The sequence below is a fragment of the Pelodiscus sinensis genome, unplaced genomic scaffold, assembly GCF_049634645.1.
Source record: "Pelodiscus sinensis isolate JC-2024 unplaced genomic scaffold, ASM4963464v1 ctg35, whole genome shotgun sequence".
NCBI classification, from domain to species: Eukaryota; Metazoa; Chordata; order Testudines; family Trionychidae; genus Pelodiscus; species Pelodiscus sinensis.
The window spans coordinates 2,295,746-2,311,986 of NW_027465908.1; the positions used below are offsets into that span (position 1 = coordinate 2,295,746).

General features: G+C 52.3%; 1 protein-coding gene across 5 annotated transcripts in view; it reads right to left on the bottom strand.

The window, feature by feature from the left end:
- LOC142818185 (galactosylgalactosylxylosylprotein 3-beta-glucuronosyltransferase 1) overlaps nucleotides 1-9,545 on the bottom strand; it is a 72,399-nt gene extending 62,854 nt beyond the window's left edge. For 2 of the 5 annotated variants that reach the window (XM_075916408.1, XM_075916407.1), the window contains exon 1: nucleotides 8,972-9,545. The gene's annotated coding sequence lies outside the window, so the exon portion shown is untranslated. The remainder of the gene's footprint in view (nucleotides 1-8,971) is intronic. The other 3 variants (XM_075916405.1, XM_075916409.1, XM_075916410.1) reach the window with 2 other exon arrangements.
- Nucleotides 9,546-16,241: the final 6,696 nt, after the last annotated feature.

Sequence of the window (16,241 nt, forward strand, 5' to 3'; positions counted from 1 at the left end):
AATTATCATCGCAGACTAGAATAAGAGCTTGGCCTGGGTTAGCGATGGCCAGTTAACCCTTTCCTACTGAAAATCAACCTATCAGCTGTTCTTAACATAAGCACAGCAGCTGAGGAGCCGATCTACCAAAGCTCAAGTCTCACCCGTCTACAGAGGAACTGCCCATAGCCAAGTAGCAGACCTGCTTGCGCAGAGGATTGAACGAGAAACCCAACACCAACAGGCTAGCAGAGCCATTTCCTGGCTCCGGCTCTAACAGCTTTAGTCAACTGGAGCTGCTCTGCAATTTCGCCTTTTATTCCAGTCTGAGACCTAGACTTATTTCCCCCGAGATTTCCAATGTCCCAGGGCTGAGTGAACGGCCAGGCTGTCTCAGCCAGCTGGGTTTATAAGAAGGGTTCTCCTTTGTCTTCTAACCAACACCAAAGTCTGCCCCTTGTCGGGGCGGGGCAGCTTGCGTGTTCTTATGATCCCAGGAGCTATGCTGGCAAGAGCGTAGTGCTCCTGGTAGGTTCAAACAAGCCGGAAAGTCGGGGAGGAGGGAGGAGCCAGACTAAGCATGCACACCAGGACTGGGGGTTTGGCTAAGGGCTCACAACCCTGACCTAGAAAAAGCTTGTTATGGAAACAGCAACAAAGAATCCTTCTCAGCTGTGTGTGACGGCCTTCTAGAGTCACTGACAGTGGCCTGTATGACTGAAGCTGGCCAGAGACAGACACAAGCGGAGGACCTTTGGTGCTGCCCTATACGCCAGTGGACGTGAAGGGCGATGATGATGAAACACCAAAGCGGATTTGACTGTTTCCCCAACCCCCCTGAATCCTGCCTTTGGTGGAGATCGGTACCCGCGGGGAAAGGATAACCACATACGGCCGGTGTGTGCTGAGCATAGCTCCTGCTGGCTGGGGGGTTCCACACAAATATCACAACTGCCCTTCCACCCAGAACTTTGCTCTGGAACCCAGAAGCAGACTGCGTTTGCTCTTTCACTGAGTTGCCACGTGCAGGTGGATTTCGAGTTCTGACCTGCTTCCTCTCCACCCTCCACTTCCACCCTCATTGCCACCCTCATTACCATGAGCTATCCCCCACGGCCTGTGCTACAGAGCACGGGACATCTGGGGAAATGTTCAGAGCAGGTTTGGGAACTGGGAGCTTCCCCTCTTGGAATAGAATCTTAGAACCATAGAGCTGGAAGAGACCTCACGAGTCATCAAGTCCAGCCCCCTGCCCAAGGCAGGACCAATCCCAACTAGGGCCCTGTCAAGCCAAGACTTTAAAAACCTCTAGGGATGGAGATTCCACCCCCTCCCTAGGGAACCCATTCCAGTGCTTCCCCACCCTCCTAGGGAAATAGTTTTTCCTAATATCCAACCTAGACCTCTCCCACTGTAACTTGAGACCATTGCTCCTTGTTCTGCCATCTGTCACTACTGAGAACAGCCTCTCTCCATCCTCTTTGGAACCTCCCTTCAGGAAGTTGAAGGCTGCTCTCAAATCCCCCCTCGCTCTTCTCTTCTGCAGACTAAACAGACCCAACTCCCTCAGCCTCTCCTCATAGGTCATATGCTCCAGCCCCCTAATCATTTTGGTTGCCCTCTGCTGGACCCTCTCCAATGCATCCACATCCTTCCTGTAGTGGGGGGCCCAGAACTGGACACAGTATCCAAATGTAGCCTCACCAGAGCTGAATAAAGGGGAATAATCACTTCTCTGGATCTGCTGGCAATGCTCCTCCTAATGCAGCCCAATCTGCCATTAACCCTCTTGGCTACAAGGGTGCCCTGTTGACTCATATCCAGCTTCTCATCCACTGTAACCCCCAGGGCCTTTTCTGCAGAACTGCTACTTAGCCATTCAGTGGATCTCCAGGGCACAGTGCAGACTCTGCCACCCCCAGCTCACTAGAAAAGGACCACTGACCAGAGAGCTATGGAGCCCTATTTCCCCGCAGCAATTGAGGACCTTAAATACCTCCTGTTTCTCTTTGGGAAGGCTGAAACTGCCTAACCGAGTGCTGACGAAGTCTGCGTTAGCCTGCGTGTGAGCAAGGGACTGGGGTGCAGCAGCTGGCAAATTGCTGAAAGACATGCTGGTTCCCAACACCAGCCTTCTCAGGGGTGGAATGTGAAAAGTCTAGAAACCCATCATTAGCAGCGAGGCAGGATGACGCATCTGCAGAAGAGATGGACAGATTCGAGGTCTGCATTTCTTGGCTAGGGAGCTGCAGATCACAGACCAGTCATGCAGGCTACAATGCGCATGTGAGTCTCTATATGCATTAAGTGCCCGTGCAAACACATCCTGGGGTACACTGCAGCGTGTGCATGCATGTTGAACACATGGACAAGTACATATACATGCCACATGGTGCACATCTGAATTTATCTGAGGGGATGCATGTTGCAAAGACATGCATCAAAATGTTTATGCGCATGGATTCGTGTGGGAGGTACATATCACTATGTGCTTGTGAACACACATGGGATTATGTTTGCTTGTATATAAACATTTGGATGAGCAACTCTGACCAATATTTAGTGCCATTCTTATATTTCTCCCAATGGAGGGAAGAAACAAACAAGACAGACTAAATTTGCTGAAGTTATGGGCCAAAGACATCAGAGCTATTTAATGACAACCTGTCAGAATTGCTGATTTTCCATAGACAACTGAATGAATTATTAAATTAACCATGCTGCTCAAAAGACACCATATTAATGGCTTCTGGAAAGCTTGTCCACATACTGAATGTACCAAAAGGATGATGGAGCAGTCTTATCCCTGCCAGGGTCTTACTCCTCCTTGCAGGTTTCATTCAGATTAGGTAAAACGTTATAGAAGGGATTTTTCTACATTTTTTCTTTCCATCCTTCTACAGCATCTTTCAGCTGAGGCTTTCAGATCATTTACAGACATTAAATTAATTCTCCTAATCCCCCTATGAGTGTATCATCATTTCAAATGTGGGGAAACTGAGGCAGACATAAAAAGGTACGTGCACAAGATCACATGGTAAGTCAGTGACACAGCTGGCAATAGAATCCGGGTGCCCTGTCTCTGCCTTTTGTGAGCCACTAGGTAATTGCTTCCTCCACCATCTCATGTTTCTTCCATTTCCTTTCAAAATGGATTGGAAAACCTCGCCCCTGTGAGTGGCTAAGGCAGCTCTCACACAGCCGGCTCTGGGGGCCCCGATTCCTGAGGCTCTCTAGAAGGGGTGCAGGGAGAGCGCACAGCTTCAGGAGAAGTGCTGTGCCTGTGGAATTCCGTGCAATCATTTCGCAGCAAGCTAGACCCCATTGGAGGAAAGATACTCCCCCACTAACCCCAGCATATAGAGACTCTCGAAGCAATACACAGGCCTGTCTGACCAGGGAGTAGAGGAAGTGACACCTCATTAACTGGCACAGAGGCTCATCTGGGTGGCAGCAATGGGCTGTTGTGGATTTAATTGAAACTCCATCGTGCATGTGTGATTCACACCCTGGTGAATGTATTAGAGCATGAAGGATGCACCAGACTGGGCACTAAGCAGCGTGCTGCACTCATGCACGCGCGTGCACACACACAGAGTCCTGCTACTGCAGTTTAGAGCCGCTATCTGTCACTCTAGGCTGAGAACAGGTCTATCCCCTACCCCCGAGGGGTGCAGAAAGCATGGAGGCACTGCAGAGAGGGTGATGGACACAGTGAAGCACGTCGACTTGCAAAGGTTCTGGGGCTCCCAACCTTGGAATGCCTCATCCTGCTCTGGAGGGGGAGAAACTGGGGGAGGGAGAGCAGAGAATAAGCAGATCCCTCCCAAGCTCTGGACCAGACTAACACAGAGCCCCAGGTTCATGTGCCCACGGGAAGCTGTCTTTGCTGAATTCCTCATTACAGAACTTTGTTTAGAGCCCCAATGGCCAGGGTAGGCCCAGTCAAGAATAGGACGAGGACAGCCCACTAGAACCTCACTGGGAAGAAGAAGAATCCCAGGAGCTCGCAGGATTTGCTGGCCTAAATCAAACCATTGGGCTAGCTCATCTGGTACCCTGCCTCCTGCAGCGGCCAATACCTGATGCTTCTCAGATGCCCCTTCCTCTGTCCGGCTGTACAATCCAAGGAAATGAATTGCCCTATTCTGAGGACACTCTGAAGCATGAGATTAGAATCCAGCCTCCTGTATCAGAGCTTGTAAATTAGCCAGCCCCTTTAAAAATCCCAGCTGCTTCTGTGTGAGTAGGCAAATTCCACAGACCGCTGACTGTACACAGTGCAAAGCCGTGTTTGCTGTTAAGGAATGGATATGATTTAGGCTGACTGTTGGAAAAATATTTCTCACAAGTGAGGTCTAGGAACTGGCAGAAGAATCGCCCCTAAGGAAGGGTTGAAATCCCCCTTGATTGGCTCATTTCAAACGTAGGTCGGATAGGATGCACAGAGAATAATCCTGCGTTGGCCAGGACGCAGAATGATTATTAACCTGCCAAAGGAGGGAGCGAAGCACAATGTTACTGCACATGAATTAATGGGGAGAGCAAGGATGCTCTTGTGGTTAACGCACAGAGGGGCAGAGGGGCAGGGAGATTGGGTTCCAGTCCCAGCTCTGTGCCTGTGACACCTGGCGGAAGTTGTTCTGTCTCTCTGTGCCTCAATACCCTCAGGGTGTGTAGCTCCCCTAAGGGACGTAGTCATTAGCGATGGGAAAACACTGTAATGCTACTGCAATGGGGAGAGGGCAAATAGCCAGATCGGAGTGTGGAGATGACAGGGCCCACCCTCCAATTTTAGCTCAAGCAAAATTGCTATTGGCCTAGGACATAGATGCTCTGGGATGTTCATTTCCAGCCTTCCCTTGACAAGGATCGTCCCCCTCTTCGCTGTCCCAGATTTATATTCTGGAAGGCTGAGGCGTGGGAGTTAGGAGACAGTGGGGAGCAAAGACAAGTAACTCATTCAGAGTCTGTTCAAAGATAAACAGCACACGCTAACGGGAAAGGGGACCCAAGGAAGCTCCTATGCTGACCTTTCTGCTCAGAGTGAACACCGTTCCCAGCAGACACACAGCTTTAGAGGGAAGCCCTGCCAGATGCTCTCGCATGGCTGGGGAATCTAGCTTTCTCTGCACTTGCTGCAGATACTCCTTCCTCCCCACACCTGCGGGAACACAAACCCAGCCAGACTAAAGCAGACCTATGCCCCATCTCACCCAGTAGCCTGTCTCCAATAGCAGCCAGCATCAGACAGGAAGATCCTGCAGTTATGAGATAACCAGGCTACTTACCAGCCACTTGCCTGTCCTGGATAATTGGCTTTTTCTGTGTTATTAAATACCCCCATTCAAATGCAAGGCTCCTGCAGCTTTAGCTCCTCCTGACTCCCCAAGCAAATGCCTGGTATTCTGTGAAGGAGAGCTCTGGAGGAAGGGGCAGGGGTGGAGAGAATGCTTTGAGGCCTTTCCCCCCAAAGAAGGGGACTCAGATAGAGGGATGAAGTGTCCAAAAGGGAACGGAGGGAAGGGGGGAGAGGAAGGGAAAGACTTCTGGCAAGTCCACAGGAAAAGAAACCCTGGAATCCAGCCAGGCTCTGGGACTTGATTCATCACCACAGGACAAATGGACAGCGACACAGTGTGAACTTTATATTGTACCTTCTCTGCGCTCCAATTTTAACCTACCAACTGAAGGAGGCTTTGGGAGAGAAACTGGCTTTTGTCCAACTTCTCTGGAGCTGGCAGCGTAGGGGCAGGAATTACAGAGAGCAAGGGCCTTGCAAAAAGTCCAGAAGACAGAACAAATAAAAAAGAGCTCCTCAGAATGCAATACTTGCCCCAGTGTGTCCCTTCAACACCAACTCCTTCCACTTCCTATTGCTGCTTTAGTGCAATTAAAATGGGGATTCACAGGACAGCTGAGAAAAATCTATTTTCTCTTAAAAACCATCCCCTCTGTTTAAAGGGTGAGCTCTCCACAATTCAGATGTGCCTGAAAACCCCCTGTTGATCTCTCTCTCACACATTTTCTCTCCTCTCCCTACAAGGGAGGAGCCTCAGTCATTATGGGAATAGCAGCTCTCCCCCGTTATTGCTACAATTTGTCACAAATAATCCTTGCTTGCACTGCGCCATAAACAGCCCTTTGCATAGTGCGCACGAGACGCGCTCTTTGTCTTTGGAGCCGAGGCTGCAAGCTCTCTGGGACAAACACAAGACAGGGAACAGTACTGAGATAGGGGCAGAGTGTGAGGGGCAGAGTGTGAGGCAGGAGGACAAAGCAGAGTACCAAGGATGTCCCGCCAAAGGAAAAAAGGTTGGACAACTAAACCAGAGCTCACAGTAGCCAGTGGGAGTCTTACCTGGTAATACAGCAATGAGGGTTGTTTGAGAACCAAACCACTGGATCAGGCCTGGAGTGCATAAGAAGTAGGAGATGCTGCCAAGTGCTGGGAATGCTACTACACATGTGCTTTAGGGGACAGGAATGTCACTTCCCATCTTGGTATTGGGCACTTGCATGGGTAGTGGAACGGTGCAAGACCAACTCCATAAGAACGGTGCAAGACCAACTCGAACAGAGAGAGCTGCTTTTTTATTTTTATGGGGTTTTTTTGCCTTGGGAATACATAAGCACAAAGTGACGTCACACTCACCCTCCCAGCCCCCCAGCATGCAGAATCCAAAGGGGAGAGGACCTTTACCAACACCATGGGAGGTCTCATATAGACTCATAGACTTTAAGGTCAGAATGGACCCAGGTTCTGAGAAATGCTGCCCTTGCCCCAAATGTTCCTGCACGACCACCAGTTTACATGCTCTCTTCTTCATGGGGGCTTCCCTTTATTTTAATTATGAATTAAAGGCATCTTCCTTTCTAGTCTGCTTCTCTATACACAGGGCCTGAACCCCCCCCCCCAAAAAAAAAATCAATTGCAAGCCTTCTATTGACTTCTGCAAGCTTTCAGTCAGGCCCTTGAAATGCTATTCTTAGGTCCTAATACGCTCTGCCATCCCCCTTCTGGCAATAAGTGCTCGCTGGACACAGCACATGGCAGGGAATGGATGCACGGACAAAACATGGGCATGGGAGTGGATGCAGCTCATGTCGGCTTTGCCCCCATAGTCTGGTATTATGCAAGCCGGCTCTCATTAAGGTATGGATGATGGGTTGCTGACGACTCCAGTTCACACCACTACCTTGGAAGGTTAGGACATCGACATCGTTTTGTTATACATTTCTAATTTTAGAGGGATTTGTAACGCAAAATCAGAGGGTGAAAAAAGTGCTCTGAGTCACCAGCCTTGGTATGAATTTACCCACATGCATATACAGACACACTCTAGCTCACACACCAATAATCAGGGGTCGAGAAGTGTAAGAGAGGAAAAGAAAATGACAGGCCAACTGCCTTTTCCCACTAGCTCAGGCCCTCCAGTGACTGCTTTGTGGGCCCTCGGTCCATATCAAGGACTAGACCGTTATGGTATAATCGTCTCATGTGCACAGCTAAAGCATTTAACCTTTTCATTGCCAGACTCCCCCCCCCTTTCTCTGTGCTTCCGCACTGCCCCGTGAAAATGGAGCTTCCAGTGGGTCTAAGTGGCATCTGTTTGCAGAATGATCTTGGCGCCTGAATAAACCAGAGCCACTGGGCAGTAGCTTTTACTCATCCCTGTTGAAAACTGGTTGCTATGGAAAGTGCAAGAACTTTTTTCCTCCCAGGATTTTTTCCAACCCTGCCAATGCTTACTCACATAAGTAATCTTTATGCATATGACCCCAGAGTCAAATCTTACCCACCTCACCCATGCCAATGAGTAAAAGAGACTGCTTTCAAGGGCAAAGCAGGCAAGAACTGGCCCGGTCACTTAAAATAACCTACTTGTGTGAGCAAAGGTTAACCACTGTACATTTGTCACATCCTAGCCTCAAATGTAGACAGCACTACTGCATTTACACAAAAGCTAGTGATGCTCACTGCACAGCTACAAGCGATTCTGGATTTCTACAATATGCTGGTAGTCTAGTCTAAGGGATGTTGGACTAAACTCCTATGTTTGTCTTGAAACAATTACAGCAATCAACACCACTTCGGAGTTGCAGAAATCTTACACACCCTGGGAGCTGGGCCCCCAGGATCAATTCCTGTGAACAGGAGTCCCATCGAACTGCATTTGGGGCCGGCATCATATACCCCTTGTTGCTGTAACAATCTCTGCCGGCAAATCGAGCTGGGGGTCCCCTAGACAAACCGTGGCTTTCTGGGGCTTTGGTCCAGCTGGGTTTCATACCCACGCATGCTATGCTCATTCGGAGGCTTCTCCTAGGAAGGCTGGATTGAGTCCCCCCCCTCCATCCCCGCTGCTGGTTCAAGTTGCCCTTTCTGCGCTGCCTGAGATGAAATGCTCCTTCCAGCAGCACGGAGCCGGAAAAGGAGCCACCGAGAGGGGCCCAAAGGGAGAAGACGGCTCTACGTATCCATCACCAGGCGCGCTCCCTTCTCCCACACCCTGGTCCCCAAACACACGGTGGCCCGCAGAGCCCTCGGCAGAGGCGAGCACTGCCCGGTCCCCAAGGCAGAGCGCTCTGAAAGCTTCTCCTTTCAGCCGGTCCACAAGTTGGCTCCCAGCAGAGCCGGCAAGAATGCCGGATCCCCCCCTCCCCCGCATTTCAGAGGAGGAGCCGGATTAAGGGAAGCGGCAAAGGATGCTCCCAGTGCCCCAGCCAGACCCGTGCACAGGGGCTGCGCCCCCTGCTCTCCAAGACACCTCGCCGCGGGTGCGCCAAAAGCGGCGCAGCCCGGCCACGCCGGGGGCTGCTTCTCCGCTTCCCAGCAATGCCCCCCGGCACTCCGGATCCCCGCTGCACCCCCGCAGCCTTGCGCCCACGGTGCCCGAGCCGAGGGCGGCTGGAGGGTCCCCGGGTTTGCGCCCCCGCCCGCTGCCCGCGGCGCACAAAGGGACTGTGCCCAGCCAGGCGGGGGAGTTACCTTATCCCGGCAGCCTCTCTCCATGGCGAGCGGGGAAGCGGCTCCCATTCATCCCTTAATCCTCGGGCACAGAGGCGCGATTGAGAGCGGCTCGTCCCCTGCGCGTGCCCCCCCCCCGGCTCCTCTCCGCCGCCGGCTTTGTCTGGGCCGCGGTGCGATCCGAGCGACCCTCCTCCGGCTGCTGCGCGCTCCGCTTCCCCGGGTCTGGCTCCGCAGCGCGGCTGGGGAGGGGGGGCACCGACAGCCCCCTCCCCCTCCGAGAGGAGGGCCCGCACGGCTGATGGTCGCTACCAATTTGTTGCACTTAGGCGGGGGGCAGAGCCGGGTGCTCCGCGGCCGCCCCCGGAGGAATGGGGTCCCCGCGCCCCGGCGCAGCCTGCGCCGCCGAGTTGGCAGCGGTGGGAGAACGCGGCTCCTGCTCCGCGCGCCGCCCAATGCCGAGAGAACTGGGGGTGCGGGGGGGGGGGGGGCGCCGCTGGCAGAGGGGCCGCAGCAGCGGCGGCATCTGGGCCCCACCCCTCCGCTGGGAGCCCGAGGTGGGGGCTCCGGAGCGCAGTCCAGAGCCAGATCCAGCTGGAGCTGCTGCAGCAGCAACCCCCCCCCCCCCCCGGGTTCGCAATGGCTCTCAGCACCCCTGGGATGAGAACTTCTCGGCGCCCCTCCTCCACCCTCTTCCCCTCGCTGCTGGTGCCGGGCCCGAACTTCCCAAGCTGGGTCAGCCTTCGCCTTCGCAGGCCTTGTGTAAGGGGACTGTTACCCCTTACTAAAACTCTGTGGGAGTTTTTTGGTTTACCAGCTTCAGAAGGGGAAGGGTTCATGAGACTGACAGACCCCAGAGACAATGGAAAGCAGTCAACACTCCAGCTCAGCCTGACTGACAGGTTGTAAGTGGGGATTGTTCTGGCTCTCTCTCTGAGCAAACAGGGAGCTGAAAGAGCAGAGCGAGCTGTGTGCAGGAGAGGTCCTGCAAAGACAGAGAGCTGAAAGAGGAGTACAAGAAGAAGTCCTGCAGCGACAGAACCAGACACAGACAGGCCAAGCAGTGCAGACCCTGTGTTGAGCAGCAGACTGGCAGTGCTCAGAAAGCCAAAAGGAACAGAGAAGCAACACAAGGAGCTGGAACAGCCAAGCAGCACAGCCTGCAGCTGGATGTGGTGAGCTACTGGGACCTGCAAAGTGTGGGGAAAGGCTCTGGACTGGGAGAGGGGTCTGGCCACTTAGAGACTGAGGCTGTGTGGTCACTGCCAGTGCAAGCGTGTCCAGCCTGCAGCCCCTTGCAGCACATCCAGGGCTTCTAAGGAAGAGACTGTGAACTGTCCTTACACTCTGCAGACTGCTGTGTTGATGTCCCTGTGCTACAGAGCAGGGCTGTGTGTTCTCATTTAACCATTCTCATTGTTTCTTATTCTATTCTCTTTAATCAGTTGATGTTTAATAAATTGTATTTGCTTTGAACCTTATGAAGTGATCACTGGGCCAAGAAGGCCTGCAGTGTAAAGAGAGCACCTCGGAGTGGGGACACCCTAACTCCTGCCCCTAGTGACTACAAGGTCAGGGATTAAGCCCCAGGAAACCTGGGCCCAGCCTTGTTGGGGTTTCAAGGGCTCTGCTACTCAGGAGAGTGGAGGGGGAAGCCCTCAGGATCAGGGAGCCGTGGGGTAAAGGAAGTGGGAGCGGGGACTCAGATCCTTTCGCTGGTTCATTTCACCGGGGTGTATAGAAGCCAGGAAAGTTCCCCACAAGAGCGGGACCATTCCCCCGCTTACATAATTGGCGTCACGAACAGGATCCCATTCAAAGGGTCCACCCCATTGGTTTATTTGTTGAGTTCTGGTAGCACCAGCCAGGCCTGGTCGAGAGCACTACCATGGCTGGAATTGAAGAACTACAGACCCAGGTTGCTGAACTTCAGCGCAGATTATCAGACCAAAGTGAGGCATTACAGCAAGCTAGAGCGGAGCATAGAGAAGCCTTATCACTGGCCAAGGCAGTTATAGACCAACAGGCAGCAGAAGCTAAGAAACCCCCTACTATTTATGTCCCACGGGAGCGGAAGGTTGCAGAGTTTGGTGGCTTCCCAACTAGGCCAGGAGACATTACGGTAGAGGAGTGGGTGAAGTCTGTGAAGGCAGCTCTGCATGTGCTAAGAATACCTGAAGAAGATCATGTGGATTTCATAGAAGAGCACCTCAAGGGCCAGGCCAAGGCCACAGTAAAGTTTATGGCAATGGCAGACAAGAAAGATGTGAAAAAGGTATTTGAACTCCTCCTAGAAGTGTATGGAGACAAGGTACCTATTGGAACCCGGCTAAAGGAGTTCTTTGAGCGAAAGCAGGAGCCTGGTGAAACTATCCGGGCATATGCCTATGAACTCCAGGAGAGAATGAGCAAAGTGGAGCGGCGAGACCCTCAACGAGTTTCAGATGCAGATATGGCGCTGAAAGAACAGATGGTGTTTGGGCTCCGGGATGACTCCCTCCGCCGTGAAATGAAGAGAAGGTTGAAGGAAGAGCCTGGGAAGAAGTTCCCTGAACTCATGCAGGCTGCCATTATGTGGTCAGAAGAAGAGGAGGCTCCTTTGGAAGAGACCGCCAAGCCTAACTCCCGAACACGGAGTGGGGGCCTAGTCAGTGCAACTACTGGGGAAAAGGCCCTGCCCCAAACACAGTTAACGTTGGAAAGTTTAAGTGAAGCTATCCAAAAACTGGCAATCCAGCAGGGGGAGATGCTGAAAGTAATGACTGAGGTGGTGAAAGAAAAATCCACCTCCTCCACTACTTGGCCAAAATACCCCAGGACCCCAGGGTCCCGAAGACCCCCACTAAAGGATGAGCTGGGAAGGTACATTTGTTACACTTGTGAAAGACCAGGGCATACTAGTCGAGATTGTCCACTGAAGAGGGGACTGGAATCCCGAGCGTCTGGAATCCAAGAGACACCAAGATCGAGTAGCACATCAGGGGAAGGCCAAGCGGGGACAGAAGGGTTCCTACGACTGTCCCTCGGAAAAGGGCAGCATGCCAGCAGTAAGGAAAAGGACCCCGATGATGCTAGTGCATTTGATGACTTCTGTGGTCGAGCTTTTGGGGACTGCTTGACAGTGATGGTAAAAGAGGTATCACAAAACCTGGTAGAAGGTGAGGATGCAATAATCTCAGGGTATTCGTGGGAAGAGATTCGCACCCTGCAAAAAGAAGGGGACCTTGGGCCAGTCTTAGAGGCAGTCATGAAGCGGATGAGGCCAGACCGGAGCTTTGGGGACAAATACCCTCAGGCTAGGAAGCTGACCAGACAGTGGGAGCGACTTAGGTTGCACCGTGGAGTGCTGTTCCGTGTAATCTGTCATCCTCGCGATGGCGAAGAAGTGTGGCAGTTAGTGGTGCCAGTGTCACTTCGCCGACAAGTTTATGAAGCCAGGCATGACCATGGAGGGCATTTTGGAGACAGAAGCACTCTTGAGGTGATGAGGAAGATCTATTACTGGCCTACAATGGCTAGTGATGTAACAGCATGGATCCGTCAGTGTAAGCGGTGTGCCCTAGCCAAGGATGTGTTTCCCCCCACTCGGGCCCCTTTGACCTGCACCAATGTGACTGCCCCAATGGAGGTCTTAGCAATGGACTACACTCGGCTAGAGAAATCTTCAGAGGGGTTTGAGAACGTACTGGTTCTCACGGATATGTTTACCCGATTCACTGTTGCAGTTCCAACTAGAAACCAGACAGCGCAGACAACGGCTGAAGCCCTCCTAAAACACTGGTTTATGTATTATGGTTGTCCAGCACGGTTACACTCAGACCAGGGGAGGAATTTCGAGTCAGGGGTGATATCAGCATTGTGTAAACTGTATGGCATAGCCAAAAGCCGAACAACACCCTATCACCCACAAGGAAATGCTCAGTGTGAGAGGTTTAACCGGACAATGCATGACATGCTCAGAACACTCCCACCGGAAAAGAAACGAGCCTGGCAGGAGCATCTCCCTGAGCTGGTGATGGCCTATAATAGTCACATCCATTCGTCGACAGGGTATTCTCCTTTTTATCTCATGTTTGCTAGAGATCCCAGGTTGCCATTGGATATTCTGGACAGAGAGGGCCCTGAGGAAGATGATGTGACCAATCTGGATGACTGGGTCAAAAGTCACCATGACAGGCTGAAGAGAGCCTGTGAAGTTGCTCTCAGTACGTCTAAACAGGCAGCCCAAAGCAGGAAGAGGACTTATGATCGCAAGTCCAGGGGGGCTCTCATCAGGCCTGGTGATCGTGTACTAGTTCGTAATCATAGACACCGGGGGCGTAATAAAATACAGGACAAATGGGAGTCGAGTCCTCACATTGTAGTTGCTCATAACAATCCTGACCTACCAGTTTACACCATTCGACCTGAACGCGGAGGTCAGGAGAGAACAGTTCATAGAGACCAGCTAAAACATTGCACCTTTAGTTCAGTCAGGAATCCTAGGAGGCGTAGATCAGGACGGCCTGAAGAGACTGAAAGGAGTTGGGGAATGGTTTTAGTCCCACAAACTGAATACCAAAGGGAGCAGAGGGTAGCAACCCCTGACCACAACGAGGATGACCAGATCCCTCAGGCTGACCCAGTATTACCTGAAGACAGGGAAATAGAAAATATGGGTAATGAACCACCTGTTGTAAGAAGGTCCCAGAGAACTAATAAGGGTGTATTGCCTGTTAAACTTAGAGATGATTATGTTATTGGTCCTATGTAATGGCTTAATGAGTGTCCGCATGTCCAGTAGAAATAAGATGTTAAGTATGTGAAATGTTTTTGTTAATTGTTAATGTTTTTTATATGGTGTGAATTTTGTGGCTGTGGTAGAATTCTAGCAAGGGGGAATGTAAGGGGACTGTTACCCCTTACTAAAACTCTGTGGGAGTTTTTTGGTTTACCAGCTTCAGAAGGGGAAGGGTTCATGAGACTGACAGACCCCAGAGACAATGGAAAGCAGTCAACACTCCAGCTCAGCCTGACTGACAGGTTGTAAGTGGGGATTGTTCTGGCTCTCTCTCTGAGCAAACAGGGAGCTGAAAGAGCAGAGCGAGCTGTGTGCAGGAGAGGTCCTGCAAAGACAGAGAGCTGAAAGAGGAGTACAAGAAGAAGTCCTGCAGCGACAGAACCAGACACAGACAGGCCAAGCAGTGCAGACCCTGTGTTGAGCAGCAGACTGGCAGTGCTCAGAAAGCCAAAAGGAACAGAGAAGCAACACAAGGAGCTGGAACAGCCAAGCAGCACAGCCTGCAGCTGGATGTGGTGAGCTACTGGGACCTGCAAAGTGTGGGGAAAGGCTCTGGACTGGGAGAGGGGTCTGGCCACTTAGAGACTGAGGCTGTGTGGTCACTGCCAGTGCAAGCGTGTCCAGCCTGCAGCCCCTTGCAGCACATCCAGGGCTTCTAAGGAAGAGACTGTGAACTGTCCTTACACTCTGCAGACTGCTGTGTTGATGTCCCTGTGCTACAGAGCAGGGCTGTGTGTTCTCATTTAACCATTCTCATTGTTTCTTATTCTATTCTCTTTAATCAGTTGATGTTTAATAAATTGTATTTGCTTTGAACCTTATGAAGTGATCACTGGGCCAAGAAGGCCTGCAGTGTAAAGAGAGCACCTCGGAGTGGGGACACCCTAACTCCTGCCCCTAGTGACTACAAGGTCAGGGATTAAGCCCCAGGAAACCTGGGCCCAGCCTTGTTGGGGTTTCAAGGGCTCTGCTACTCAGGAGAGTGGAGGGGGAAGCCCTCAGGATCAGGGAGCCGTGGGGTAAAGGAAGTGGGAGCGGGGACTCAGATCCTTTCGCTGGTTCATTTCACCGGGGTGTATAGAAGCCAGGAAAGTTCCCCACAAGAGCGGGACCATTCCCCCGCTTACACTTGGGTGGCACAGCCGGGATCTTCTCCCCGACTCCCTGTCCATCACCACCCCGGTCCTCCCTCTCCCGGCTCTTCCTGGGACGCACCCCTCCGCACATGGGGCCCGGAAGCCAGAAGGTGGAGCTGAAGTATAACTTTGCAAAAGAGGAGCACAGGGCAGAAGTGCGGGAGAGGCGGTTCTGCAGCTGGAGGCACAGGGCCTGGGTAGGGAATCGAGGGACCATGTTTTGCCCAGGAGAACAGAGAGCAGCACCATGTGGCAATGTAGATACAAGCCACTTATGCACAGAAAGAGCCATTGATTCCGGCCAGCTCGCAGGGGCAGCTTGGGGGCGCACCTGGGCAGGCAGGGAACTTCTCTCTTCACCCATAAACCAGCAGGCCACCAGATTCAGTGCCCTCACTGGCGTCATGGAGACAAGACTTCAGGGGGCAGCCTGCCAGCAGCACTACCAGCAGGGGCCTAGTTTTTCTCTCTGGAAAGCCCACCTCTATCTTCTCGCCATGCGTCAGGGGTAGCAAGCACCTCCGGGACAGGACAGCATCCGAGCGCTGCGCCAGACATCGGGGGAGGGGAAGAGCATTAAGGAAAAGGCACGGATCATAGAGGGAGGGAAGAGACACGGAATATCTTTCTAAGAGCCAAAGAAGAGCTCGGAGTAGCTTGAAAGCTTGACTGTCATCAACAGAAGTTGGCCCAATCAAATATATTCACTGACCCACCATGGTGTCCATAAAAACCATCAGGCAAAGGAAATTCACAATATACTTGCGGTTGTAATAGTAGCACCAGCAGGCCCCCTTGTGCTGCCTGCTGCACAGACACATAGAAAGAGACAGTCACTGTTCCATACAGCTTAGGCCTGTTGCGTGGGAGGGGAAAGAAGCAGACGGACTAACTCTCGAAAAGCGGGTCCTTGGGGCAGAGATGCGAAAGGAAGGCAGGTGGCGTGATGCCCAGCTGAGTGCCCTACACATGAGACCGCACTGTCTTTCAGTAATGGGGAGAATTAGATACCCTGGGTGTCACGTGCACCAGCAGAAGCTGCCCTGGAGTTACTGGGACACTAGTAATTCACGTGGGAGCCAGTGTCCCCGCTAAGATTTTCCATTCATGAGCAGAGTGAGTTTTGTCTTGTGCACCAATATTGAGATCCTGTGCACTTGTGTGGATTGGTGGCACCAAAGATATAAACCCTCCCTTTTCCCCTCTGCTGCCCTGTCTCCCATCCTCCCCTCATCCTATCTGCTCCCCTGGTGCCTGCTGCCCCTACACCCCTCACCCTCCTCTGCTGGCCTGGCTCCAGCCCTTCTGGGACTCGCCACACCTCCCCATCCTCTCTGACCTCTTCCCTTCCCCCTGTGCCCACCCCTCCTCTAGC